The sequence below is a fragment of the Mytilus trossulus genome, chromosome 14 (genome assembly GCF_036588685.1).
Source record: "Mytilus trossulus isolate FHL-02 chromosome 14, PNRI_Mtr1.1.1.hap1, whole genome shotgun sequence".
In the NCBI taxonomy this organism is placed as follows: domain Eukaryota; kingdom Metazoa; phylum Mollusca; class Bivalvia; order Mytilida; family Mytilidae; genus Mytilus; species Mytilus trossulus.
This window is the reverse complement of record NC_086386.1, coordinates 50,131,217-50,157,669: the sequence shown is the minus strand read 5'-3', so window position 1 is coordinate 50,157,669 and position 26,453 is coordinate 50,131,217. Positions and strand designations below refer to the sequence as shown.

At 36.5% G+C, this 26,453-nt stretch overlaps 20 non-coding genes across 20 annotated transcripts; all 20 read left to right on the top strand.

The window, feature by feature from the left end:
- The first annotated feature begins 725 nt into the window (after positions 1-725).
- Positions 726-888, top strand: LOC134698454 (U1 spliceosomal RNA). The gene has a single exon (XR_010103411.1). It is a non-coding gene; the product is annotated as a U1 spliceosomal RNA (small nuclear RNA).
- A 1,128-nt stretch (positions 889-2,016) lies between these two features.
- On the top strand, positions 2,017-2,180 carry LOC134698185 (U1 spliceosomal RNA). Its single transcript, XR_010103155.1, has one exon. It is a non-coding gene; the product is annotated as a U1 spliceosomal RNA (small nuclear RNA).
- A 1,129-nt stretch (positions 2,181-3,309) lies between these two features.
- On the top strand, positions 3,310-3,473 carry LOC134698183 (U1 spliceosomal RNA). Its single transcript, XR_010103153.1, has one exon. It is a non-coding gene; the product is annotated as a U1 spliceosomal RNA (small nuclear RNA).
- Positions 3,474-4,602: 1,129 nt separating this feature from the next.
- LOC134698182 (U1 spliceosomal RNA) lies at positions 4,603-4,766 on the top strand. Its single transcript, XR_010103152.1, has one exon. It is a non-coding gene; the product is annotated as a U1 spliceosomal RNA (small nuclear RNA).
- Positions 4,767-5,895: 1,129 nt separating this feature from the next.
- On the top strand, positions 5,896-6,059 carry LOC134698181 (U1 spliceosomal RNA). Its single transcript, XR_010103151.1, has one exon. It is a non-coding gene; the product is annotated as a U1 spliceosomal RNA (small nuclear RNA).
- A 1,129-nt stretch (positions 6,060-7,188) lies between these two features.
- LOC134698180 (U1 spliceosomal RNA) lies at positions 7,189-7,352 on the top strand. Its single transcript, XR_010103150.1, has one exon. It is a non-coding gene; the product is annotated as a U1 spliceosomal RNA (small nuclear RNA).
- A 1,129-nt stretch (positions 7,353-8,481) lies between these two features.
- On the top strand, positions 8,482-8,645 carry LOC134698179 (U1 spliceosomal RNA). Its single transcript, XR_010103149.1, has one exon. It is a non-coding gene; the product is annotated as a U1 spliceosomal RNA (small nuclear RNA).
- A 1,129-nt stretch (positions 8,646-9,774) lies between these two features.
- On the top strand, positions 9,775-9,938 carry LOC134698178 (U1 spliceosomal RNA). The gene has a single exon (XR_010103148.1). It is a non-coding gene; the product is annotated as a U1 spliceosomal RNA (small nuclear RNA).
- A 1,129-nt stretch (positions 9,939-11,067) lies between these two features.
- LOC134698177 (U1 spliceosomal RNA) lies at positions 11,068-11,231 on the top strand. The gene has a single exon (XR_010103147.1). It is a non-coding gene; the product is annotated as a U1 spliceosomal RNA (small nuclear RNA).
- Positions 11,232-12,361: 1,130 nt separating this feature from the next.
- Positions 12,362-12,525, top strand: LOC134698441 (U1 spliceosomal RNA). Its single transcript, XR_010103398.1, has one exon. It is a non-coding gene; the product is annotated as a U1 spliceosomal RNA (small nuclear RNA).
- A 1,129-nt stretch (positions 12,526-13,654) lies between these two features.
- On the top strand, positions 13,655-13,818 carry LOC134698176 (U1 spliceosomal RNA). The gene has a single exon (XR_010103146.1). It is a non-coding gene; the product is annotated as a U1 spliceosomal RNA (small nuclear RNA).
- Positions 13,819-14,947: 1,129 nt separating this feature from the next.
- LOC134698175 (U1 spliceosomal RNA) lies at positions 14,948-15,111 on the top strand. Its single transcript, XR_010103145.1, has one exon. It is a non-coding gene; the product is annotated as a U1 spliceosomal RNA (small nuclear RNA).
- A 1,129-nt stretch (positions 15,112-16,240) lies between these two features.
- Positions 16,241-16,404, top strand: LOC134698174 (U1 spliceosomal RNA). The gene has a single exon (XR_010103144.1). It is a non-coding gene; the product is annotated as a U1 spliceosomal RNA (small nuclear RNA).
- A 1,130-nt stretch (positions 16,405-17,534) lies between these two features.
- Positions 17,535-17,698, top strand: LOC134698172 (U1 spliceosomal RNA). The gene has a single exon (XR_010103142.1). It is a non-coding gene; the product is annotated as a U1 spliceosomal RNA (small nuclear RNA).
- A 1,129-nt stretch (positions 17,699-18,827) lies between these two features.
- Positions 18,828-18,991, top strand: LOC134698171 (U1 spliceosomal RNA). Its single transcript, XR_010103141.1, has one exon. It is a non-coding gene; the product is annotated as a U1 spliceosomal RNA (small nuclear RNA).
- A 1,129-nt stretch (positions 18,992-20,120) lies between these two features.
- LOC134698170 (U1 spliceosomal RNA) lies at positions 20,121-20,284 on the top strand. Its single transcript, XR_010103140.1, has one exon. It is a non-coding gene; the product is annotated as a U1 spliceosomal RNA (small nuclear RNA).
- Positions 20,285-21,413: 1,129 nt separating this feature from the next.
- Positions 21,414-21,577, top strand: LOC134698169 (U1 spliceosomal RNA). The gene has a single exon (XR_010103139.1). It is a non-coding gene; the product is annotated as a U1 spliceosomal RNA (small nuclear RNA).
- Positions 21,578-22,706: 1,129 nt separating this feature from the next.
- On the top strand, positions 22,707-22,870 carry LOC134698168 (U1 spliceosomal RNA). The gene has a single exon (XR_010103138.1). It is a non-coding gene; the product is annotated as a U1 spliceosomal RNA (small nuclear RNA).
- Positions 22,871-24,001: 1,131 nt separating this feature from the next.
- On the top strand, positions 24,002-24,164 carry LOC134698459 (U1 spliceosomal RNA). Its single transcript, XR_010103416.1, has one exon. It is a non-coding gene; the product is annotated as a U1 spliceosomal RNA (small nuclear RNA).
- Positions 24,165-25,297: 1,133 nt separating this feature from the next.
- LOC134698167 (U1 spliceosomal RNA) lies at positions 25,298-25,461 on the top strand. The gene has a single exon (XR_010103137.1). It is a non-coding gene; the product is annotated as a U1 spliceosomal RNA (small nuclear RNA).
- Positions 25,462-26,453: the final 992 nt, after the last annotated feature.

Sequence of the window (26,453 nt, the reverse complement as noted above, 5' to 3'; positions counted from 1 at the left end):
TTTTTCTATTTGAAATAATATGAAATTCAACTATACCGGGTAAATTGCATAAGAGGAAAATACGTGCATTTGATGAAAAGTGATGCGTATTTTATTTGCCTGGCTATATTGAAAAAGCGGAAACTGCATGTGCAGCATGGACGGATTCAAGAAATAATCTCGCGACCTTTGTCGCCCTCCTTTATCAATTTCAAACGCAAATGATTGCTTTGCCGTCGATTTTTTTCCCTCGCACCAAATTGAATAAATTGATTTTAAAATTTTGCGCGTACACTGTAAAAATGGTAACTGAATACGAACAGAAGCAAACAGTGTTGTATGAACGAAAGGCAGTTACGAAATTGAAGCGACGAAAGAGGGAAAAACAATAAAGTTCTTGTTGAATTTTTTTTAATTTATTGCGGAGGAGTGAATTGTAAACTATTGATATTCCGTGTGAAAGCATCATGGCGATCTGAACGTACATAGTACGTTTTTAATCCACAGAGTTATCCTACTTTATTTGGTCCCTTTCAACAAATCGTCCTGAAAAAGTGTCCCGGTCTTTAATACACCAACGTGTTTCAATGAAATCAGTGGAAGGAGGCAAATGGCTCTCGATGCGAAGTCGATTTTTTTTATTGTATGTTTTAAACTGATGTATCGGCTGACTATAATATGTTCGAATACCTCTTTATAAAGTTACTCCTGATTTACTCAAATGGACAAATGTCAGATATCCAAGCATACTTACCTGGTACAGGGAGCACCGTGATCAAAAAGGCGGTCTCCCCAGGTCGAGGCCTTTCCATTGCACTCCGGTTAGGCTGAAGCCTGCGATTGCCCCAAATGTGGGCAACTCGGGTACGCAATTTTTTAGTGTGGGGACTGCGTTCGCGCTATCCCCTGTTAATATATCAAATGTAAAGAGAAGTTCCCAATAAATCCTAAAACTTGAAACTGTTGTTAAACTTTTTCTTTGGTACGCTGAGACTGTTCAGGAGTAGCGTAAATTGTGATCGCAAACCGGTTTTCCACTCTTTTGTTTCATATCATTGTATTTCATCAATTTGAGTATACGATATAAAGAAGCAAATTAATTTCTCAGTCACACAACTTGGTTTCTACACTTCATATCAGTAAGTTTTGTTTTAAATTATTATCTCGTCATCCGTAAATTTCAAGTTTTGCCTCTCCATTTAAGTAACATGACAAAAAATCCGCTTGTTACAAGTAAAAACTATAAATTAAGTTTGAAAGCTTATTCAATTTGCTTTACGATGAAAACAAGTTTTTGGTTGGCAAATTATTTTTTCTATTTGAAATAATATGAAATTCAACTATACCGGGTAAATTGCATAAGAGGAAAATACGTGCATTTGATGAAAAGTGATGCCGTATTTTATTTGCCTGGCTATATTGAAAAAGCGGAAACTGCATGTGCAGCATGGACGGATTCAAGAAATAATCTCGCGACCTTTGTCGCCCTCCTTTATCAATTTCAAACGCAAATGATTGCTTTGCCGTCGATTTTTTTCCCTCGCACCAAATTGAATAAATTTGATTTTAAAATTTTGCGCGTACACTGTAAAAATGGTAACTGAATACGAAACAGAAGCAAACAGTGTTGTATGAACGAAAGGCAGTTACGAAATTGAAGCGACGAAGAGGGAAAAACAATAAAGTTCTTGTTGAATTTTTTTTAATTTATTGCGGAGGAGTGAATTGTAAACTATTGATATTCCGTGTGAAAGCATCATGGCGATCTGAACGTACATAGTACGTTTTTAATCCACAGAGTTATCCTACTTTATTTGGTCCCTTTCAACAAATCGTCCTGAAAAAGTGTCCCGGTCTTTAATACACCAACGTGTTTCAATGAAATCAGTGGAAGGAGGCAAATGGCTCTCGATGCGAAGTCGATTTTTTTTATTGTATGTTTTAAACTGATGTATCGGCTGACTATAATATGTTCGAATACCTCTTTATAAAGTTACTCCTGATTTACTCAAATGGACAAATGTCAGATATCCAAGCATACTTACCTGGTACAGGGAGCACCGTGATCAAAAAGGCGGTCTCCCCAGGTCGAGGCCTTTCCATTGCACTCCGGTTAGGCTGAAGCCTGCGATTGCCCCAAATGTGGGCAACTCGGGTACGCAATTTTTTAGTGTGGGGGACTGCGTTCGCGCTATCCCCTGTTAATATATCAAATGTAAAGAGAAGTTCCCAATAAATCCTAAAACTTGAAACTGTTGTTAAACTTTTTCTTTGGTACGCTGAGACTGTTCAGGAGTAGCGTAAATTGTGATCGCAAACCGGTTTTCCACTCTTTTGTTTCATATCATTGTATTTCATCAATTTGAGTATACGATATAAAGAAGCAAATTAATTTCTCAGTCACACAACTTGGTTTCTACACTTCATATCAGTAAGTTTTGTTTTAAATTATTATCTCGTCATCCGTAAATTTCAAGTTTTGCCTCTCCATTTAAGTAACATGACAAAAAATCCGCTTGTTACAAGTAAAAACTATAAATTAAGTTTGAAAGCTTATTCAATTTGCTTTACGATGAAAACAAGTTTTTGGTTGGCAAATTATTTTTTCTATTTGAAATAATATGAAATTCAACTATACCGGGTAAATTGCATAAGAGGAAAATACGTGCATTTGATGAAAAGTGATGCCGTATTTTATTTGCCTGGCTATATTGAAAAAGCGGAAACTGCATGTGCAGCATGGACGGATTCAAGAAATAATCTCGCGACCTTTGTCGCCCTCCTTTATCAATTTCAAACGCAAATGATTGCTTTGCCGTCGATTTTTTTCCCTCGCACCAAATTGAATAAATTTGATTTTAAAATTTTGCGCGTACACTGTAAAAATGGTAACTGAATACGAAACAGAAGCAAACAGTGTTGTATGAACGAAAGGCAGTTACGAAATTGAAGCGACGAAAGAGGGAAAAACAATAAAGTTCTTGTTGAATTTTTTTTAATTTATTGCGGAGGAGTGAATTGTAAACTATTGATATTCCGTGTGAAAGCATCATGGCGATCTGAACGTACATAGTACGTTTTTAATCCACAGAGTTATCCTACTTTATTTGGTCCCTTTCAACAAATCGTCCTGAAAAAGTGTCCCGGTCTTTAATACACCAACGTGTTTCAATGAAATCAGTGGAAGGAGGCAAATGGCTCTCGATGCGAAGTCGATTTTTTTTATTGTATGTTTTAAACTGATGTATCGGCTGACTATAATATGTTCGAATACCTCTTTATAAAGTTACTCCTGATTTACTCAAATGGACAAATGTCAGATATCCAAGCATACTTACCTGGTACAGGGAGCACCGTGATCAAAAAGGCGGTCTCCCCAGGTCGAGGCCTTTCCATTGCACTCCGGTTAGGCTGAAGCCTGCGATTGCCCCAAATGTGGGCAACTCGGGTACGCAATTTTTTAGTGTGGGGGACTGCGTTCGCGCTATCCCCTGTTAATATATCAAATGTAAAGAGAAGTTCCCAATAAATCCTAAAACTTGAAACTGTTGTTAAACTTTTTCTTTGGTACGCTGAGACTGTTCAGGAGTAGCGTAAATTGTGATCGCAAACCGGTTTTCCACTCTTTTGTTTCATATCATTGTATTTCATCAATTTGAGTATACGATATAAAGAAGCAAATTAATTTCTCAGTCACACAACTTGGTTTCTACACTTCATATCAGTAAGTTTTGTTTTAAATTATTATCTCGTCATCCGTAAATTTCAAGTTTTGCCTCTCCATTTAAGTAACATGACAAAAAATCCGCTTGTTACAAGTAAAAACTATAAATTAAGTTTGAAAGCTTATTCAATTTGCTTTACGATGAAAACAAGTTTTTGGTTGGCAAATTATTTTTTCTATTTGAAATAATATGAAATTCAACTATACCGGGTAAATTGCATAAGAGGAAAATACGTGCATTTGATGAAAAGTGATGCCGTATTTTATTTGCCTGGCTATATTGAAAAAGCGGAAACTGCATGTGCAGCATGGACGGATTCAAGAAATAATCTCGCGACCTTTGTCGCCCTCCTTTATCAATTTCAAACGCAAATGATTGCTTTGCCGTCGATTTTTTTCCCTCGCACCAAATTGAATAAATTTGATTTTAAAATTTTGCGCGTACACTGTAAAAATGGTAACTGAATACGAAACAGAAGCAAACAGTGTTGTATGAACGAAAGGCAGTTACGAAATTGAAGCGACGAAAGAGGGAAAAACAATAAAGTTCTTGTTGAATTTTTTTTAATTTATTGCGGAGGAGTGAATTGTAAACTATTGATATTCCGTGTGAAAGCATCATGGCGATCTGAACGTACATAGTACGTTTTTAATCCACAGAGTTATCCTACTTTATTTGGTCCCTTTCAACAAATCGTCCTGAAAAAGTGTCCCGGTCTTTAATACACCAACGTGTTTCAATGAAATCAGTGGAAGGAGGCAAATGGCTCTCGATGCGAAGTCGATTTTTTTTATTGTATGTTTTAAACTGATGTATCGGCTGACTATAATATGTTCGAATACCTCTTTATAAAGTTACTCCTGATTTACTCAAATGGACAAATGTCAGATATCCAAGCATACTTACCTGGTACAGGGAGCACCGTGATCAAAAAGGCGGTCTCCCCAGGTCGAGGCCTTTCCATTGCACTCCGGTTAGGCTGAAGCCTGCGATTGCCCCAAATGTGGGCAACTCGGGTACGCAATTTTTTAGTGTGGGGGACTGCGTTCGCGCTATCCCCTGTTAATATATCAAATGTAAAGAGAAGTTCCCAATAAATCCTAAAACTTGAAACTGTTGTTAAACTTTTTCTTTGGTACGCTGAGACTGTTCAGGAGTAGCGTAAATTGTGATCGCAAACCGGTTTTCCACTCTTTTGTTTCATATCATTGTATTTCATCAATTTGAGTATACGATATAAAGAAGCAAATTAATTTCTCAGTCACACAACTTGGTTTCTACACTTCATATCAGTAAGTTTTGTTTTAAATTATTATCTCGTCATCCGTAAATTTCAAGTTTTGCCTCTCCATTTAAGTAACATGACAAAAAATCCGCTTGTTACAAGTAAAAACTATAAATTAAGTTTGAAAGCTTATTCAATTTGCTTTACGATGAAAACAAGTTTTTGGTTGGCAAATTATTTTTTCTATTTGAAATAATATGAAATTCAACTATACCGGGTAAATTGCATAAGAGGAAAATACGTGCATTTGATGAAAAGTGATGCCGTATTTTATTTGCCTGGCTATATTGAAAAAGCGGAAACTGCATGTGCAGCATGGACGGATTCAAGAAATAATCTCGCGACCTTTGTCGCCCTCCTTTATCAATTTCAAACGCAAATGATTGCTTTGCCGTCGATTTTTTTCCCTCGCACCAAATTGAATAAATTTGATTTTAAAATTTTGCGCGTACACTGTAAAAATGGTAACTGAATACGAAACAGAAGCAAACAGTGTTGTATGAACGAAAGGCAGTTACGAAATTGAAGCGACGAAAGAGGGAAAAACAATAAAGTTCTTGTTGAATTTTTTTTAATTTATTGCGGAGGAGTGAATTGTAAACTATTGATATTCCGTGTGAAAGCATCATGGCGATCTGAACGTACATAGTACGTTTTTAATCCACAGAGTTATCCTACTTTATTTGGTCCCTTTCAACAAATCGTCCTGAAAAAGTGTCCCGGTCTTTAATACACCAACGTGTTTCAATGAAATCAGTGGAAGGAGGCAAATGGCTCTCGATGCGAAGTCGATTTTTTTTATTGTATGTTTTAAACTGATGTATCGGCTGACTATAATATGTTCGAATACCTCTTTATAAAGTTACTCCTGATTTACTCAAATGGACAAATGTCAGATATCCAAGCATACTTACCTGGTACAGGGAGCACCGTGATCAAAAAGGCGGTCTCCCCAGGTCGAGGCCTTTCCATTGCACTCCGGTTAGGCTGAAGCCTGCGATTGCCCCAAATGTGGGCAACTCGGGTACGCAATTTTTTAGTGTGGGGGACTGCGTTCGCGCTATCCCCTGTTAATATATCAAATGTAAAGAGAAGTTCCCAATAAATCCTAAAACTTGAAACTGTTGTTAAACTTTTTCTTTGGTACGCTGAGACTGTTCAGGAGTAGCGTAAATTGTGATCGCAAACCGGTTTTCCACTCTTTTGTTTCATATCATTGTATTTCATCAATTTGAGTATACGATATAAAGAAGCAAATTAATTTCTCAGTCACACAACTTGGTTTCTACACTTCATATCAGTAAGTTTTGTTTTAAATTATTATCTCGTCATCCGTAAATTTCAAGTTTTGCCTCTCCATTTAAGTAACATGACAAAAAATCCGCTTGTTACAAGTAAAAACTATAAATTAAGTTTGAAAGCTTATTCAATTTGCTTTACGATGAAAACAAGTTTTTGGTTGGCAAATTATTTTTTCTATTTGAAATAATATGAAATTCAACTATACCGGGTAAATTGCATAAGAGGAAAATACGTGCATTTGATGAAAAGTGATGCCGTATTTTATTTGCCTGGCTATATTGAAAAAGCGGAAACTGCATGTGCAGCATGGACGGATTCAAGAAATAATCTCGCGACCTTTGTCGCCCTCCTTTATCAATTTCAAACGCAAATGATTGCTTTGCCGTCGATTTTTTTCCCTCGCACCAAATTGAATAAATTTGATTTTAAAATTTTGCGCGTACACTGTAAAAATGGTAACTGAATACGAAACAGAAGCAAACAGTGTTGTATGAACGAAAGGCAGTTACGAAATTGAAGCGACGAAAGAGGGAAAAACAATAAAGTTCTTGTTGAATTTTTTTTAATTTATTGCGGAGGAGTGAATTGTAAACTATTGATATTCCGTGTGAAAGCATCATGGCGATCTGAACGTACATAGTACGTTTTTAATCCACAGAGTTATCCTACTTTATTTGGTCCCTTTCAACAAATCGTCCTGAAAAAGTGTCCCGGTCTTTAATACACCAACGTGTTTCAATGAAATCAGTGGAAGGAGGCAAATGGCTCTCGATGCGAAGTCGATTTTTTTTATTGTATGTTTTAAACTGATGTATCGGCTGACTATAATATGTTCGAATACCTCTTTATAAAGTTACTCCTGATTTACTCAAATGGACAAATGTCAGATATCCAAGCATACTTACCTGGTACAGGGAGCACCGTGATCAAAAAGGCGGTCTCCCCAGGTCGAGGCCTTTCCATTGCACTCCGGTTAGGCTGAAGCCTGCGATTGCCCCAAATGTGGGCAACTCGGGTACGCAATTTTTTAGTGTGGGGGACTGCGTTCGCGCTATCCCCTGTTAATATATCAAATGTAAAGAGAAGTTCCCAATAAATCCTAAAACTTGAAACTGTTGTTAAACTTTTTCTTTGGTACGCTGAGACTGTTCAGGAGTAGCGTAAATTGTGATCGCAAACCGGTTTTCCACTCTTTTGTTTCATATCATTGTATTTCATCAATTTGAGTATACGATATAAAGAAGCAAATTAATTTCTCAGTCACACAACTTGGTTTCTACACTTCATATCAGTAAGTTTTGTTTTAAATTATTATCTCGTCATCCGTAAATTTCAAGTTTTGCCTCTCCATTTAAGTAACATGACAAAAAATCCGCTTGTTACAAGTAAAAACTATAAATTAAGTTTGAAAGCTTATTCAATTTGCTTTACGATGAAAACAAGTTTTTGGTTGGCAAATTATTTTTTCTATTTGAAATAATATGAAATTCAACTATACCGGGTAAATTGCATAAGAGGAAAATACGTGCATTTGATGAAAAGTGATGCCGTATTTTATTTGCCTGGCTATATTGAAAAAGCGGAAACTGCATGTGCAGCATGGACGGATTCAAGAAATAATCTCGCGACCTTTGTCGCCCTCCTTTATCAATTTCAAACGCAAATGATTGCTTTGCCGTCGATTTTTTTCCCTCGCACCAAATTGAATAAATTTGATTTTAAAATTTTGCGCGTACACTGTAAAAATGGTAACTGAATACGAAACAGAAGCAAACAGTGTTGTATGAACGAAAGGCAGTTACGAAATTGAAGCGACGAAAGAGGGAAAAACAATAAAGTTCTTGTTGAATTTTTTTTAATTTATTGCGGAGGAGTGAATTGTAAACTATTGATATTCCGTGTGAAAGCATCATGGCGATCTGAACGTACATAGTACGTTTTTAATCCACAGAGTTATCCTACTTTATTTGGTCCCTTTCAACAAATCGTCCTGAAAAAGTGTCCCGGTCTTTAATACACCAACGTGTTTCAATGAAATCAGTGGAAGGAGGCAAATGGCTCTCGATGCGAAGTCGATTTTTTTTATTGTATGTTTTAAACTGATGTATCGGCTGACTATAATATGTTCGAATACCTCTTTATAAAGTTACTCCTGATTTACTCAAATGGACAAATGTCAGATATCCAAGCATACTTACCTGGTACAGGGAGCACCGTGATCAAAAAGGCGGTCTCCCCAGGTCGAGGCCTTTCCATTGCACTCCGGTTAGGCTGAAGCCTGCGATTGCCCCAAATGTGGGCAACTCGGGTACGCAATTTTTTAGTGTGGGGGACTGCGTTCGCGCTATCCCCTGTTAATATATCAAATGTAAAGAGAAGTTCCCAATAAATCCTAAAACTTGAAACTGTTGTTAAACTTTTTCTTTGGTACGCTGAGACTGTTCAGGAGTAGCGTAAATTGTGATCGCAAACCGGTTTTCCACTCTTTTGTTTCATATCATTGTATTTCATCAATTTGAGTATACGATATAAAGAAGCAAATTAATTTCTCAGTCACACAACTTGGTTTCTACACTTCATATCAGTAAGTTTTGTTTTAAATTATTATCTCGTCATCCGTAAATTTCAAGTTTTGCCTCTCCATTTAAGTAACATGACAAAAAATCCGCTTGTTACAAGTAAAAACTATAAATTAAGTTTGAAAGCTTATTCAATTTGCTTTACGATGAAAACAAGTTTTTGGTTGGCAAATTATTTTTTCTATTTGAAATAATATGAAATTCAACTATACCGGGTAAATTGCATAAGAGGAAAATACGTGCATTTGATGAAAAGTGATGCCGTATTTTATTTGCCTGGCTATATTGAAAAAGCGGAAACTGCATGTGCAGCATGGACGGATTCAAGAAATAATCTCGCGACCTTTGTCGCCCTCCTTTATCAATTTCAAACGCAAATGATTGCTTTGCCGTCGATTTTTTTCCCTCGCACCAAATTGAATAAATTTGATTTTAAAATTTTGCGCGTACACTGTAAAAATGGTAACTGAATACGAAACAGAAGCAAACAGTGTTGTATGAACGAAAGGCAGTTACGAAATTGAAGCGACGAAAGAGGGAAAAACAATAAAGTTCTTGTTGAATTTTTTTTAATTTATTGCGGAGGAGTGAATTGTAAACTATTGATATTCCGTGTGAAAGCATCATGGCGATCTGAACGTACATAGTACGTTTTTAATCCACAGAGTTATCCTACTTTATTTGGTCCCTTTCAACAAATCGTCCTGAAAAAGTGTCCCGGTCTTTAATACACCAACGTGTTTCAATGAAATCAGTGGAAGGAGGCAAATGGCTCTCGATGCGAAGTCGATTTTTTTTATTGTATGTTTTAAACTGATGTATCGGCTGACTATAATATGTTCGAATACCTCTTTATAAAGTTACTCCTGATTTACTCAAATGGACAAATGTCAGATATCCAAGCATACTTACCTGGTACAGGGAGCACCGTGATCAAAAAGGCGGTCTCCCCAGGTCGAGGCCTTTCCATTGCACTCCGGTTAGGCTGAAGCCTGCGATTGCCCCAAATGTGGGCAACTCGGGTACGCAATTTTTTAGTGTGGGGGACTGCGTTCGCGCTATCCCCTGTTAATATATCAAATGTAAAGAGAAGTTCCCAATAAATCCTAAAACTTGAAACTGTTGTTAAACTTTTTCTTTGGTACGCTGAGACTGTTCAGGAGTAGCGTAAATTGTGATCGCAAACCGGTTTTCCACTCTTTTGTTTCATATCATTGTATTTCATCAATTTGAGTATACGATATAAAGAAGCAAATTAATTTCTCAGTCACACAACTTGGTTTCTACACTTCATATCAGTAAGTTTTGTTTTAAATTATTATCTCGTCATCCGTAAATTTCAAGTTTTGCCTCTCCATTTAAGTAACATGACAAAAAATCCGCTTGTTACAAGTAAAAACTATAAATTAAGTTTGAAAGCTTATTCAATTTGCTTTACGATGAAAACAAGTTTTTGGTTGGCAAATTATTTTTTCTATTTGAAATAATATGAAATTCAACTATACCGGGTAAATTGCATAAGAGGAAAATACGTGCATTTGATGAAAAGTGATGCCGTATTTTATTTGCCTGGCTATATTGAAAAAGCGGAAACTGCATGTGCAGCATGGACGGATTCAAGAAATAATCTCGCGACCTTTGTCGCCCTCCTTTATCAATTTCAAACGCAAATGATTGCTTTGCCGTCGATTTTTTTCCCTCGCACCAAATTGAATAAATTTGATTTTAAAATTTTGCGCGTACACTGTAAAAATGGTAACTGAATACGAAACAGAAGCAAACAGTGTTGTATGAACGAAAGGCAGTTACGAAATTGAAGCGACGAAAGAGGGAAAAACAATAAAGTTCTTGTTGAATTTTTTTTAATTTATTGCGGAGGAGTGAATTGTAAACTATTGATATTCCGTGTGAAAGCATCATGGCGATCTGAACGTACATAGTACGTTTTTAATCCACAGAGTTATCCTACTTTATTTGGTCCCTTTCAACAAATCGTCCTGAAAAAGTGTCCCGGTCTTTAATACACCAACGTGTTTCAATGAAATCAGTGGAAGGAGGCAAATGGCTCTCGATGCGAAGTCGATTTTTTTTATTGTATGTTTTAAACTGATGTATCGGCTGACTATAATATGTTCGAATACCTCTTTATAAAGTTACTCCTGATTTACTCAAATGGACAAATGTCAGATATCCAAGCATACTTACCTGGTACAGGGAGCACCGTGATCAAAAAGGCGGTCTCCCCAGGTCGAGGCCTTTCCATTGCACTCCGGTTAGGCTGAAGCCTGCGATTGCCCCAAATGTGGGCAACTCGGGTACGCAATTTTTTAGTGTGGGGGACTGCGTTCGCGCTATCCCCTGTTAATATATCAAATGTAAAGAGAAGTTCCCAATAAATCCTAAAACTTGAAACTGTTGTTAAACTTTTTCTTTGGTACGCTGAGACTGTTCAGGAGTAGCGTAAATTGTGATCGCAAACCGGTTTTCCACTCTTTTGTTTCATATCATTGTATTTCATCAATTTGAGTATACGATATAAAGAAGCAAATTAATTTCTCAGTCACACAACTTGGTTTCTACACTTCATATCAGTAAGTTTTGTTTTAAATTATTATCTCGTCATCCGTAAATTTCAAGTTTTGCCTCTCCATTTAAGTAACATGACAAAAAATCCGCTTGTTACAAGTAAAAACTATAAATTAAGTTTGAAAGCTTATTCAATTTGCTTTACGATGAAAACAAGTTTTTGGTTGGCAAATTATTTTTTTCTATTTGAAATAATATGAAATTCAACTATACCGGGTAAATTGCATAAGAGGAAAATACGTGCATTTGATGAAAAGTGATGCCGTATTTTATTTGCCTGGCTATATTGAAAAAGCGGAAACTGCATGTGCAGCATGGACGGATTCAAGAAATAATCTCGCGACCTTTGTCGCCCTCCTTTATCAATTTCAAACGCAAATGATTGCTTTGCCGTCGATTTTTTTCCCTCGCACCAAATTGAATAAATTTGATTTTAAAATTTTGCGCGTACACTGTAAAAATGGTAACTGAATACGAAACAGAAGCAAACAGTGTTGTATGAACGAAAGGCAGTTACGAAATTGAAGCGACGAAAGAGGGAAAAACAATAAAGTTCTTGTTGAATTTTTTTTAATTTATTGCGGAGGAGTGAATTGTAAACTATTGATATTCCGTGTGAAAGCATCATGGCGATCTGAACGTACATAGTACGTTTTTAATCCACAGAGTTATCCTACTTTATTTGGTCCCTTTCAACAAATCGTCCTGAAAAAGTGTCCCGGTCTTTAATACACCAACGTGTTTCAATGAAATCAGTGGAAGGAGGCAAATGGCTCTCGATGCGAAGTCGATTTTTTTTATTGTATGTTTTAAACTGATGTATCGGCTGACTATAATATGTTCGAATACCTCTTTATAAAGTTACTCCTGATTTACTCAAATGGACAAATGTCAGATATCCAAGCATACATACCTGGTACAGGGAGCACCGTGATCAAAAAGGCGGTCTCCCCAGGTCGAGGCCTTTCCATTGCACTCCGGTTAGGCTGAAGCCTGCGATTGCCCCAAATGTGGGCAACTCGGGTACGCAATTTTTTAGTGTGGGGGACTGCGTTCGCGCTATCCCCTGTTAATATATCAAATGTAAAGAGAAGTTCCCAATAAATCCTAAAACTTGAAACTGTTGTTAAACTTTTTCTTTGGTACGCTGAGACTGTTCAGGAGTAGCGTAAATTGTGATCGCAAACCGGTTTTCCACTCTTTTGTTTCATATCATTGTATTTCATCAATTTGAGTATACGATATAAAGAAGCAAATTAATTTCTCAGTCACACAACTTGGTTTCTACACTTCATATCAGTAAGTTTTGTTTTAAATTATTATCTCGTCATCCGTAAATTTCAAGTTTTGCCTCTCCATTTAAGTAACATGACAAAAAATCCGCTTGTTACAAGTAAAAACTATAAATTAAGTTTGAAAGCTTATTCAATTTGCTTTACGATGAAAACAAGTTTTTGGTTGGCAAATTATTTTTTCTATTTGAAATAATATGAAATTCAACTATACCGGGTAAATTGCATAAGAGGAAAATACGTGCATTTGATGAAAAGTGATGCCGTATTTTATTTGCCTGGCTATATTGAAAAAGCGGAAACTGCATGTGCAGCATGGACGGATTCAAGAAATAATCTCGCGACCTTTGTCGCCCTCCTTTATCAATTTCAAACGCAAATGATTGCTTTGCCGTCGATTTTTTTCCCTCGCACCAAATTGAATAAATTTGATTTTAAAATTTTGCGCGTACACTGTAAAAATGGTAACTGAATACGAAACAGAAGCAAACAGTGTTGTATGAACGAAAGGCAGTTACGAAATTGAAGCGACGAAAGAGGGAAAAACAATAAAGTTCTTGTTGAATTTTTTTTAATTTATTGCGGAGGAGTGAATTGTAAACTATTGATATTCCGTGTGAAAGCATCATGGCGATCTGAACGTACATAGTACGTTTTTAATCCACAGAGTTATCCTACTTTATTTGGTCCCTTTCAACAAATCGTCCTGAAAAAGTGTCCCGGTCTTTAATACACCAACGTGTTTCAATGAAATCAGTGGAAGGAGGCAAATGGCTCTCGATGCGAAGTCGATTTTTTTTATTGTATGTTTTAAACTGATGTATCGGCTGACTATAATATGTTCGAATACCTCTTTATAAAGTTACTCCTGATTTACTCAAATGGACAAATGTCAGATATCCAAGCATACTTACCTGGTACAGGGAGCACCGTGATCAAAAAGGCGGTCTCCCCAGGTCGAGGCCTTTCCATTGCACTCCGGTTAGGCTGAAGCCTGCGATTGCCCCAAATGTGGGCAACTCGGGTACGCAATTTTTTAGTGTGGGGGACTGCGTTCGCGCTATCCCCTGTTAATATATCAAATGTAAAGAGAAGTTCCCAATAAATCCTAAAACTTGAAACTGTTGTTAAACTTTTTCTTTGGTACGCTGAGACTGTTCAGGAGTAGCGTAAATTGTGATCGCAAACCGGTTTTCCACTCTTTTGTTTCATATCATTGTATTTCATCAATTTGAGTATACGATATAAAGAAGCAAATTAATTTCTCAGTCACACAACTTGGTTTCTACACTTCATATCAGTAAGTTTTGTTTTAAATTATTATCTCGTCATCCGTAAATTTCAAGTTTTGCCTCTCCATTTAAGTAACATGACAAAAAATCCGCTTGTTACAAGTAAAAACTATAAATTAAGTTTGAAAGCTTATTCAATTTGCTTTACGATGAAAACAAGTTTTTGGTTGGCAAATTATTTTTTCTATTTGAAATAATATGAAATTCAACTATACCGGGTAAATTGCATAAGAGGAAAATACGTGCATTTGATGAAAAGTGATGCCGTATTTTATTTGCCTGGCTATATTGAAAAAGCGGAAACTGCATGTGCAGCATGGACGGATTCAAGAAATAATCTCGCGACCTTTGTCGCCCTCCTTTATCAATTTCAAACGCAAATGATTGCTTTGCCGTCGATTTTTTTCCCTCGCACCAAATTGAATAAATTTGATTTTAAAATTTTGCGCGTACACTGTAAAAATGGTAACTGAATACGAAACAGAAGCAAACAGTGTTGTATGAACGAAAGGCAGTTACGAAATTGAAGCGACGAAAGAGGGAAAAACAATAAAGTTCTTGTTGAATTTTTTTTAATTTATTGCGGAGGAGTGAATTGTAAACTATTGATATTCCGTGTGAAAGCATCATGGCGATCTGAACGTACATAGTACGTTTTTAATCCACAGAGTTATCCTACTTTATTTGGTCCCTTTCAACAAATCGTCCTGAAAAAGTGTCCCGGTCTTTAATACACCAACGTGTTTCAATGAAATCAGTGGAAGGAGGCAAATGGCTCTCGATGCGAAGTCGATTTTTTTTATTGTATGTTTTAAACTGATGTATCGGCTGACTATAATATGTTCGAATACCTCTTTATAAAGTTACTCCTGATTTACTCAAATGGACAAATGTCAGATATCCAAGCATACTTACCTGGTACAGGGAGCACCGTGATCAAAAAGGCGGTCTCCCCAGGTCGAGGCCTTTCCATTGCACTCCGGTTAGGCTGAAGCCTGCGATTGCCCCAAATGTGGGCAACTCGGGTACGCAATTTTTTAGTGTGGGGGACTGCGTTCGCGCTATCCCCTGTTAATATATCAAATGTAAAGAGAAGTTCCCAATAAATCCTAAAACTTGAAACTGTTGTTAAACTTTTTCTTTGGTACGCTGAGACTGTTCAGGAGTAGCGTAAATTGTGATCGCAAACCGGTTTTCCACTCTTTTGTTTCATATCATTGTATTTCATCAATTTGAGTATACGATATAAAGAAGCAAATTAATTTCTCAGTCACACAACTTGGTTTCTACACTTCATATCAGTAAGTTTTGTTTTAAATTATTATCTCGTCATCCGTAAATTTCAAGTTTTGCCTCTCCATTTAAGTAACATGACAAAAAATCCGCTTGTTACAAGTAAAAACTATAAATTAAGTTTGAAAGCTTATTCAATTTGCTTTACGATGAAAACAAGTTTTTGGTTGGCAAATTATTTTTTCTATTTGAAATAATATGAAATTCAACTATACCGGGTAAATTGCATAAGAGGAAAATACGTGCATTTGATGAAAAGTGATGCCGTATTTTATTTGCCTGGCTATATTGAAAAAGCGGAAACTGCATGTGCAGCATGGACGGATTCAAGAAATAATCTCGCGACCTTTGTCGCCCTCCTTTATCAATTTCAAACGCAAATGATTGCTTTGCCGTCGATTTTTTTCCCTCGCACCAAATTGAATAAATTTGATTTTAAAATTTTGCGCGTACACTGTAAAAATGGTAACTGAATACGAAACAGAAGCAAACAGTGTTGTATGAACGAAAGGCAGTTACGAAATTGAAGCGACGAAAGAGGGAAAAACAATAAAGTTCTTGTTGAATTTTTTTTAATTTATTGCGGAGGAGTGAATTGTAAACTATTGATATTCCGTGTGAAAGCATCATGGCGATCTGAACGTACATAGTACGTTTTTAATCCACAGAGTTATCCTACTTTATTTGGTCCCTTTCAACAAATCGTCCTGAAAAAGTGTCCCGGTCTTTAATACACCAACGTGTTTCAATGAAATCAGTGGAAGGAGGCAAATGGCTCTCGATGCGAAGTCGATTTTTTTTATTGTATGTTTTAAACTGATGTATCGGCTGACTATAATATGTTCGAATACCTCTTTATAAAGTTACTCCTGATTTACTCAAATGGACAAATGTCAGATATCCAAGCATACTTACCTGGTACAGGGAGCACCGTGATCAAAAAGGCGGTCTCCCCAGGTCGAGGCCTTTCCATTGCACTCCGGTTAGGCTGAAGCCTGCGATTGCCCCAAATGTGGGCAACTCGGGTACGCAATTTTTTAGTGTGGGGGACTGCGTTCGCGCTATCCCCTGTTAATATATCAAATGTAAAGAGAAGTTCCCAATAAATCCTAAAACTTGAAACTGTTGTTAAACTTTTTCTTTGGTACGCTGAGACTGTTCAGGAGTAGCGTAAATTGTGATCGCAAACCGGTTTTCCACTCTTTTGTTTCATATCATTGTATTTCATCAATTTGAGTATACGATATAAAGAAGCAAATTAATTTCTCAGTCACACAACTTGGTTTCTACACTTCATATCAGTAAGTTTTGTTTTAAATTATTATCTCGTCATCCGTAAATTTCAAGTTTTGCCTCTCCATTTAAGTAACATGACAAAAAATCCGCTTGTTACAAGTAAAAACTATAAATTAAGTTTGAAAGCTTATTCAATTTGCTTTACGATGAAAACAAGTTTTTGGTTGGCAAATTATTTTTTCTATTTGAAATAATATGAAATTCAACTATACCGGGTAAATTGCATAAGAGGAAAATACGTGCATTTGATGAAAAGTGATGCCGTATTTTATTTGCCTGGCTATATTGAAAAAGCGGAAACTGCATGTGCAGCATGGACGGATTCAAGAAATAATCTCGCGACCTTTGTCGCCCTCCTTTATCAATTTCAAACGCAAATGATTGCTTTGCCGTCGATTTTTTTCCCTCGCACCAAATTGAATAAATTTGATTTTAAAATTTTGCGCGTACACTGTAAAAATGGTAACTGAATACGAAACAGAAGCAAACAGTGTTGTATGAACGAAAGGCAGTTACGAAATTGAAGCGACGAAAGAGGGAAAAAACAATAAAGTTCTTGTTGAATTTTTTTTAATTTATTGCGGAGGAGTGAATTGTAAACTATTGATATTCCGTGTGAAAGCATCATGGCGATCTGAACGTACATAGTACGTTTTTAATCCACAGAGTTATCCTACTTTATTTGGTCCCTTTCAACAAATCGTCCTGAAAAAGTGTCCCGGTCTTTAATACACCAACGTGTTTCAATGAAATCAGTGGAAGGAGGCAAATGGCTCTCGATGCGAAGTCGATTTTTTTTATTGTATGTTTTAAACTGATGTATCGGCTGACTATAATATGTTCGAATACCTCTTTATAAAGTTACTCCTGATTTACTCAAATGGACAAATGTCAGATATCCAAGCATACTTACCTGGTACAGGGAGCACCGTGATCAAAAAGGCGGTCTCCCCAGGTCGAGGCCTTTCCATTGCACTCCGGTTAGGCTGAAGCCTGCGATTGCCCCAAATGTGGGCAACTCGGGTACGCAATTTTTTAGTGTGGGGGACTGCGTTCGCGCTATCCCCTGTTAATATATCAAATGTAAAGAGAAGTTCCCAATAAATCCTAAAACTTGAAACTGTTGTTAAACTTTTTCTTTGGTACGCTGAGACTGTTCAGGAGTAGCGTAAATTGTGATCGCAAACCGGTTTTCCACTCTTTTGTTTCATATCATTGTATTTCATCAATTTGAGTATACGATATAAAGAAGCAAATTAATTTCTCAGTCACACAACTTGGTTTCTACACTTCATATCAGTAAGTTTTGTTTTAAATTATTATCTCGTCATCCGTAAATTTCAAGTTTTGCCTCTCCATTTAAGTAACATGACAAAAAATCCGCTTGTTACAAGTAAAAACTATAAATTAAGTTTGAAAGCTTATTCAATTTGCTTTACGATGAAAACAAGTTTTTGGTTGGCAAATTATTTTTTCTATTTGAAATAATATGAAATTCAACTATACCGGGTAAATTGCATAAGAGGAAAATACGTGCATTTGATGAAAAGTGATGCCGTATTTTATTTGCCTGGCTATATTGAAAAAGCGGAAACTGCATGTGCAGCATGGACGGATTCAAGAAATAATCTCGCGACCTTTGTCGCCCTCCTTTATCAATTTCAAACGCAAATGATTGCTTTGCCGTCGATTTTTTTCCCTCGCACCAAATTGAATAAATTTGATTTTAAAATTTTGCGCGTACACTGTAAAAATGGTAACTGAATACGAAACAGAAGCAAACAGTGTTGTATGAACGAAAGGCAGTTACGAAATTGAAGCGACGAAAGAGGGAAAAACAATAAAGTTCTTGTTGAATTTTTTTTAATTTATTGCGGAGGAGTGAATTGTAAACTATTGATATTCCGTGTGAAAGCATCATGGCGATCTGAACGTACATAGTACGTTTTTAATCCACAGAGTTATCCTACTTTATTTGGTCCCTTTCAACAAATCGTCCTGAAAAAGTGTCCCGGTCTTTAATACACCAACGTGTTTCAATGAAATCAGTGGAAGGAGGCAAATGGCTCTCGATGCGAAGTCGATTTTTTTTATTGTATGTTTTAAACTGATGTATCGGCTGACTATAATATGTTCGAATACCTCTTTATAAAGTTACTCCTGATTTACTCAAATGGACAAATGTCAGATATCCAAGCATACTTACCTGGTACAGGGAGCACCGTGATCAAAAAGGCGGTCTCCCCAGGTCGAGGCCTTTCCATTGCACTCCGGTTAGGCTGAAGCCTGCGATTGCCCCAAATGTGGGCAACTCGGGTACGCAATTTTTTAGTGTGGGGGACTGCGTTCGCGCTATCCCCTGTTAATATATCAAATGTAAAGAGAAGTTCCCAATAAATCCTAAAACTTGAAACTGTTGTTAAACTTTTTCTTTGGTACGCTGAGACTGTTCAGGAGTAGCGTAAATTGTGATCGCAAACCGGTTTTCCACTCTTTTGTTTCATATCATTGTATTTCATCAATTTGAGTATACGATATAAAGAAGCAAATTAATTTCTCAGTCACACAACTTGGTTTCTACACTTCATATCAGTAAGTTTTGTTTTAAATTATTATCTCGTCATCCGTAAATTTCAAGTTTTGCCTCTCCATTTAAGTAACATGACAAAAAATCCGCTTGTTACAAGTAAAAACTATAAATTAAGTTTGAAAGCTTATTCAATTTGCTTTACGATGAAAACAAGTTTTTGGTTGGCAAATTATTTTTTCTATTTGAAATAATATGAAATTCAACTATACCGGGTAAATTGCATAAGAGGAAAATACGTGCATTTGATGAAAAGTGATGCCGTATTTTATTTGCCTGGCTATATTGAAAAAGCGGAAACTGCATGTGCAGCATGGACGGATTCAAGAAATAATCTCGCGACCTTTGTCGCCCTCCTTTATCAATTTCAAACGCAAATGATTGCTTTGCCGTCGATTTTTTTCCCTCGCACCAAATTGAATAAATTTGATTTTAAAATTTTGCGCGTACACTGTAAAAATGGTAACTGAATACGAAACAGAAGCAAACAGTGTTGTATGAACGAAAGGCAGTTACGAAATTGAAGCGACGAAAGAGGGAAAAACAATAAAGTTCTTGTTGAATTTTTTTTAATTTATTGCGGAGGAGTGAATTGTAAACTATTGATATTCCGTGTGAAAGCATCATGGCGATCTGAACGTACATAGTACGTTTTTAATCCACAGAGTTATCCTACTTTATTTGGTCCCTTTCAACAAATCGTCCTGAAAAAGTGTCCCGGTCTTTAATACACCAACGTGTTTCAATGAAATCAGTGGAAGGAGGCAAATGGCTCTCGATGCGAAGTCGATTTTTTTTATTGTATGTTTTAAACTGATGTATCGGCTGACTATAATATGTTCGAATACCTCTTTATAAAGTTACTCCTGATTTACTCAAATGGACAAATGTCAGATATCCAAGCATACTTACCTGGTACAGGGAGCACCGTGATCAAAAAGGCGGTCTCCCCAGGTCGAGGCCTTTCCATTGCACTCCGGTTAGGCTGAAGCCTGCGATTGCCCCAAATGTGGGCAACTCGGGTACGCAATTTTTTAGTGTGGGGGACTGCGTTCGCGCTATCCCCTGTTAATATATCAAATGTAAAGAGAAGTTCCCAATAAATCCTAAAACTTGAAACTGTTGTTAAACTTTTTCTTTGGTACGCTGAGACTGTTCAGGAGTAGCGTAAATTGTGATCGCAAACCGGTTTTCCACTCTTTTGTTTCATATCATTGTATTTCATCAATTTGAGTATACGATATAAAGAAGCAAATTAATTTCTCAGTCACACAACTTGGTTTCTACACTTCATATCAGTAAGTTTTGTTTTAAATTATTATCTCGTCATCCGTAAATTTCAAGTTTTGCCTCTCCATTTAAGTAACATGACAAAAAATCCGCTTGTTACAAGTAAAAACTATAAATTAAGTTTGAAAGCTTATTCAATTTGCTTTACGATGAAAACAAGTTTTTGGTTGGCAAATTATTTTTTCTATTTGAAATAATATGAAATTCAACTATACCGGGTAAATTGCATAAGAGGAAAATACGTGCATTTGATGAAAAGTGATGCCGTATTTTATTTGCCTGGCTATATTGAAAAAGCGGAAACTGCATGTGCAGCATGGACGGATTCAAGAAATAATCTCGCGACCTTTGTCGCCCTCCTTTATCAATTTCAAACGCAAATGATTGCTTTGCCGTCGATTTTTTTCCCTCGCACCAAATTGAATAAATTTGATTTTAAAATTTTGCGCGTACACTGTAAAAATGGTAACTGAATACGAAACAGAAGCAAACAGTGTTGTATGAACGAAAGGCAGTTACGAAATTGAAGCGACGAAAGAGGGAAAAACAATAAAGTTCTTGTTGAATTTTTTTTAATTTATTGCGGAGGAGTGAATTGTAAACTATTGATATTCCGTGTGAAAGCATCATGGCGATCTGAACGTACATAGTACGTTTTTAATCCACAGAGTTATCCTACTTTATTTGGTCCCTTTCAACAAATCGTCCTGAAAAAGTGTCCCGGTCTTTAATACACCAACGTGTTTCAATGAAATCAGTGGAAGGAGGCAAATGGCTCTCGATGCGAAGTCGATTTTTTTTATTGTATGTTTTAAACTGATGTATCGGCTGACTATAATATGTTCGAATACCTCTTTATAAAGTTACTCCTGATTTACTCAAATGGACAAATGTCAGATATCCAAGCATACTTACCTGGTACAGGGAGCACCGTGATCAAAAAGGCGGTCTCCCCAGGTCGAGGCCTTTCCATTGCACTCCGGTTAGGCTGAAGCCTGCGATTGCCCCAAATGTGGGCAACTCGGGTACGCAATTTTTTAGTGTGGGGGACTGCGTTCGCGCTATCCCCTGTTAATATATCAAATGTAAAGAGAAGTTCCCAATAAATCCTAAAACTTGAAACTGTTGTTAAACTTTTTCTTTGGTACGCTGAGACTGTTCAGGAGTAGCGTAAATTGTGATCGCAAACCGGTTTTCCACTCTTTTGTTTCATATCATTGTATTTCATCAATTTGAGTATACGATATAAAGAAGCAAATTAATTTCTCAGTCACACAACTTGGTTTCTACACTTCATATCAGTAAGTTTTGTTTTAAATTATTATCTCGTCATCCGTAAATTTCAAGTTTTGCCTCTCCATTTAAGTAACATGACAAAAAATCCGCTTGTTACAAGTAAAAACTATAAATTAAGTTTGAAAGCTTATTCAATTTGCTTTACGATGAAAACAAGTTTTTGGTTGGCAAATTATTTTTTCTATTTGAAATAATATGAAATTCAACTATACCGGGTAAATTGCATAAGAGGAAAATACGTGCATTTGATGAAAAGTGATGCCGTATTTTATTTGCCTGGCTATATTGAAAAAGCGGAAACTGCATGTGCAGCATGGACGGATTCAAGAAATAATCTCGCGACCTTTGTCGCCCTCCTTTATCAATTTCAAACGCAAATGATTGCTTTGCCGTCGATTTTTTTCCCTCGCACCAAATTGAATAAATTTGATTTTAAAATTTTGCGCGTACACTGTAAAAATGGTAACTGAATACGAAACAGAAGCAAACAGTGTTGTATGAACGAAAGGCAGTTACGAAATTGAAGCGACGAAAGAGGGAAAAACAATAAAGTTCTTGTTGAATTTTTTTTAATTTATTGCGGAGGAGTGAATTGTAAACTATTGATATTCCGTGTGAAAGCATCATGGCGATCTGAACGTACATAGTACGTTTTTAATCCACAGAGTTATCCTACTTTATTTGGTCCCTTTCAACAAATCGTCCTGAAAAAGTGTCCCGGTCTTTAATACACCAACGTGTTTCAATGAAATCAGTGGAAGGAGGCAAATGGCTCTCGATGCGAAGTCGATTTTTTTTATTGTATGTTTTAAACTGATGTATCGGCTGACTATAATATGTTCGAATACCTCTTTATAAAGTTACTCCTGATTTACTCAAATGGACAAATGTCAGATATCCAAGCATACTTACCTGGTACAGGGAGCACCGTGATCAAAAAGGCGGTCTCCCCAGGTCGAGGCCTTTCCATTGCACTCCGGTTAGGCTGAAGCCTGCGATTGCCCCAAATGTGGGCAACTCGGGTACGCAATTTTTTAGTGTGGGGGACTGCGTTCGCGCTATCCCCTGTTAATATATCAAATGTAAAGAGAAGTTCCCAATAAATCCTAAAACTTGAAACTGTTGTTAAACTTTTTCTTTGGTACGCTGAGACTGTTCAGGAGTAGCGTAAATTGTGATCGCAAACCGGTTTTCCACTCTTTTGTTTCATATCATTGTATTTCATCAATTTGAGTATACGATATAAAGAAGCAAATTAATTTCTCAGTCACACAACTTGGTTTCTACACTTCATATCAGTAAGTTTTGTTTTAAATTATTATCTCGTCATCCGTAAATTTCAAGTTTTGCCTCTCCATTTAAGTAACATGACAAAAAATCCGCTTGTTACAAGTAAAAACTATAAATTAAGTTTGAAAGCTTATTCAATTTGCTTTACGATGAAAACAAGTTTTTGGTTGGCAAATTATTTTTTCTATTTGAAATAATATGAAATTCAACTATACCGGGTAAATTGCATAAGAGGAAAATACGTGCATTTGATGAAAAGTGATGCCGTATTTTATTTGCCTGGCTATATTGAAAAAGCGGAAACTGCATGTGCAGCATGGACGGATTCAAGAAATAATCTCGCGACCTTTGTCGCCCTCCTTTATCAATTTCAAACGCAAATGATTGCTTTGCCGTCGATTTTTTTCCCTCGCACCAAATTGAATAAATTTGATTTTAAAATTTTGCGCGTACACTGTAAAAATGGTAACTGAATACGAAACAGAAGCAAACAGTGTTGTATGAACGAAAGGCAGTTACGAAATTGAAGCGACGAAAGAGGGAAAAACAATAAAGTTCTTGTTGAATTTTTTTTAATTTATTGCGGAGGAGTGAATTGTAAACTATTGATATTCCGTGTGAAAGCATCATGGCGATCTGAACGTACATAGTACGTTTTTAATCCACAGAGTTATCCTACTTTATTTGGTCCCTTTCAACAAATCGTCCTGAAAAAGTGTCCCGGTCTTTAATACACACCAACGTGTTTCAATGAAATCAGTGGAAGGAGGCAAATGGCTCTCGATGCGAAGTCGATTTTTTTTATTGTATGTTTTAAACTGATGTATCGGCTGACTATAATATGTTCGAATACCTCTTTATAAAGTTACTCCTGATTTACTCAAATGGACAAATGTCAGATATCCAAGCATACTTACCTGGTACAGGGAGCACCGTGATCAAAAAGGCGGTCTCCCCAGGTCGAGGCCTTTCCATTGCACTCCGTTAGGCTGAAGCCTGCGATTGCCCCAAATGTGGGCAACTCGGGTACGCAATTTTTTAGTGTGGGGGACTGCGTTCGCGCTATCCCCTGTTAATATATCAAATGTAAAGAGAAGTTCCCAATAAATCCTAAAACTTGAAACTGTTGTTAAACTTTTTCTTTGGTACGCTGAGGACTGTTCAGGAGTAGCGTAAATTGTGATCGCAAACCGGTTTTCCACTCTTTTGTTTCATATCATTGTATTTCATCAATTTGAGTATACGATATAAAGAAGCAAATTAATTTCTCAGTCACACAACTTGGTTTCTACACTTCATATCAGTAAGTTTTGTTTTAAATTATTATCTCGTCATCCGTAAATTTCAAGTTTTTGCCTCTCCATTTAAGTAACATGACAAAAAATCCGCTTGTTACAAGTAAAAACTATAAATTAAGTTTGAAAGCTTATTCAATTTGCTTTACGATGAAAACAAGTTTTTGGTTGGCAAATTATTTTTTCTATTTGAAATAATATGAAATTCAACTATACCGGGTAAATTGCATAAGAGGAAAATACGTGCATTTGATGAAAAGTGATGCCGTATTTTATTTGCCCTGGCTATATTGAAAAAGCGGAAACTGCATGTGCAGCATGGACGGATTCAAGAAATAATCTCGCGACCTTTGTCGCCCTCCTTTATCAATTTCAAACGCAAATGATTGCTTTGCCGTCGATTTTTTTCCCTCGCACCAAATTGAATAAATTTGATTTTAAAATTTTGCGCGTACACTGTAAAAATGGTAACTGAATACGAAACAGAAGCAAAACAGTGTTGTATGAACGAAAGGCAGTTACGAAATTGAAGCGACGAAAGAGGGAAAAACAATAAAGTTCTTGTTGAATTTTTTTTAATTTATTGCGGAGGAGTGAATTGTAAACTATTGATATTCCGTGTGAAAGCATCATGGCGATCTGAACGTACATAGTACGTTTTTAATCCACAGAGTTATCCTACTTTATTTGGTCCCTTTCAACAAATCGTCCTGAAAAAGTGTCCCGGTCTTTAATACACCAACGTGTTTCAATGAAATCAGTGGAAGGAGGCAAATGGCTCTCGATGCGAAGTCGATTTTTTTTATTGTATGTTTTAAACTGATGTATCGGCTGACTATAATATGTTCGAATACCTCTTTATAAAGTTACTCCTGATTTACTCAAATGGACAAATGTCAGATATCCAAGCATACTTACCTGGTACAGGGAGCACCGTGATCAAAAAGGCGGTCTCCCCAGGTCGAGGCCTTTCCATTGCACTCCGGTTAGGCTGAAGCCTGCGATTGCCCCAAATGTGGGCAACTCGGGTACGCAATTTTTTAGTGTGGGGGACTGCGTTCGCGCTATCCCCTGTTAATATATCAAATGTAAAGAGAAGTTCCCAATTAAATCCTAAAACTTGAAACTGTTGTTAAACTTTTTCTTTGGTACGCTGAGACTGTTCAGGAGTAGCGTAAATTGTGATCGCAAACCGGTTTTCACTCTTTTGTTTCATATCATTGTATTTCATCAATTTGAGTATACGATATAAAGAAGCAAATTAATTTCTCAGTCACACAACTTGGTTTCTACACTTCATATCAGTAAGTTTTGTTTTAAATTATTATCTCGTCATCCGTAAATTTCAAGTTTTGCCTCTCCATTTAAGTAACATGACAAAAAATCCGCTTGTTACAAGTAAAAACTATAAATTAAGTTTGAAAGCTTATTCAATTTGCTTTACGATGAAAACAAGTTTTTGGTTGGCAAATTATTTTTTCTATTTGAAATAATATGAAATTCAACTATACCGGGTAAATTGCATAAGAGGAAAATACGTGCATTTGATGAAAAGTGATGCCGTATTTTATTTGCCTGGCTATATTGAAAAAGCGGAAACTGCATGTGCAGCATGGACGGATTCAAGAAATAATCTCGCGACCTTTGTCGCCCTCCTTTATCAATTTCAAACGCAAATGATTGCTTTGCCGTCGATTTTTTTCCCTCGCACCAAATTGAATAAATTTGATTTTAAAATTTTGCGCGTACACTGTAAAAATGGTAACTGAATACGAAACAGAAGCAAACAGTGTTGTATGAACGAAAGGCAGTTACGAAATTGAAGCGACGAAAGAGGGAAAAACAATAAAGTTCTTGTTGAATTTTTTTTAATTTATTGCGGAGGAGGTGAATTGTAAAACTATTGATATTCCGTGTGAAAGCATCATGGCGATCTGAACGTACATAGTACGTTTTTAATCCACAGAGTTATCCTACTTTATTTGGTCCCTTTCAACAAATCGTCCTGAAAAAGTGTCCCGGTCTTTAATACACCAACGTGTTTCAATGAAATCAGTGGAAGGAGG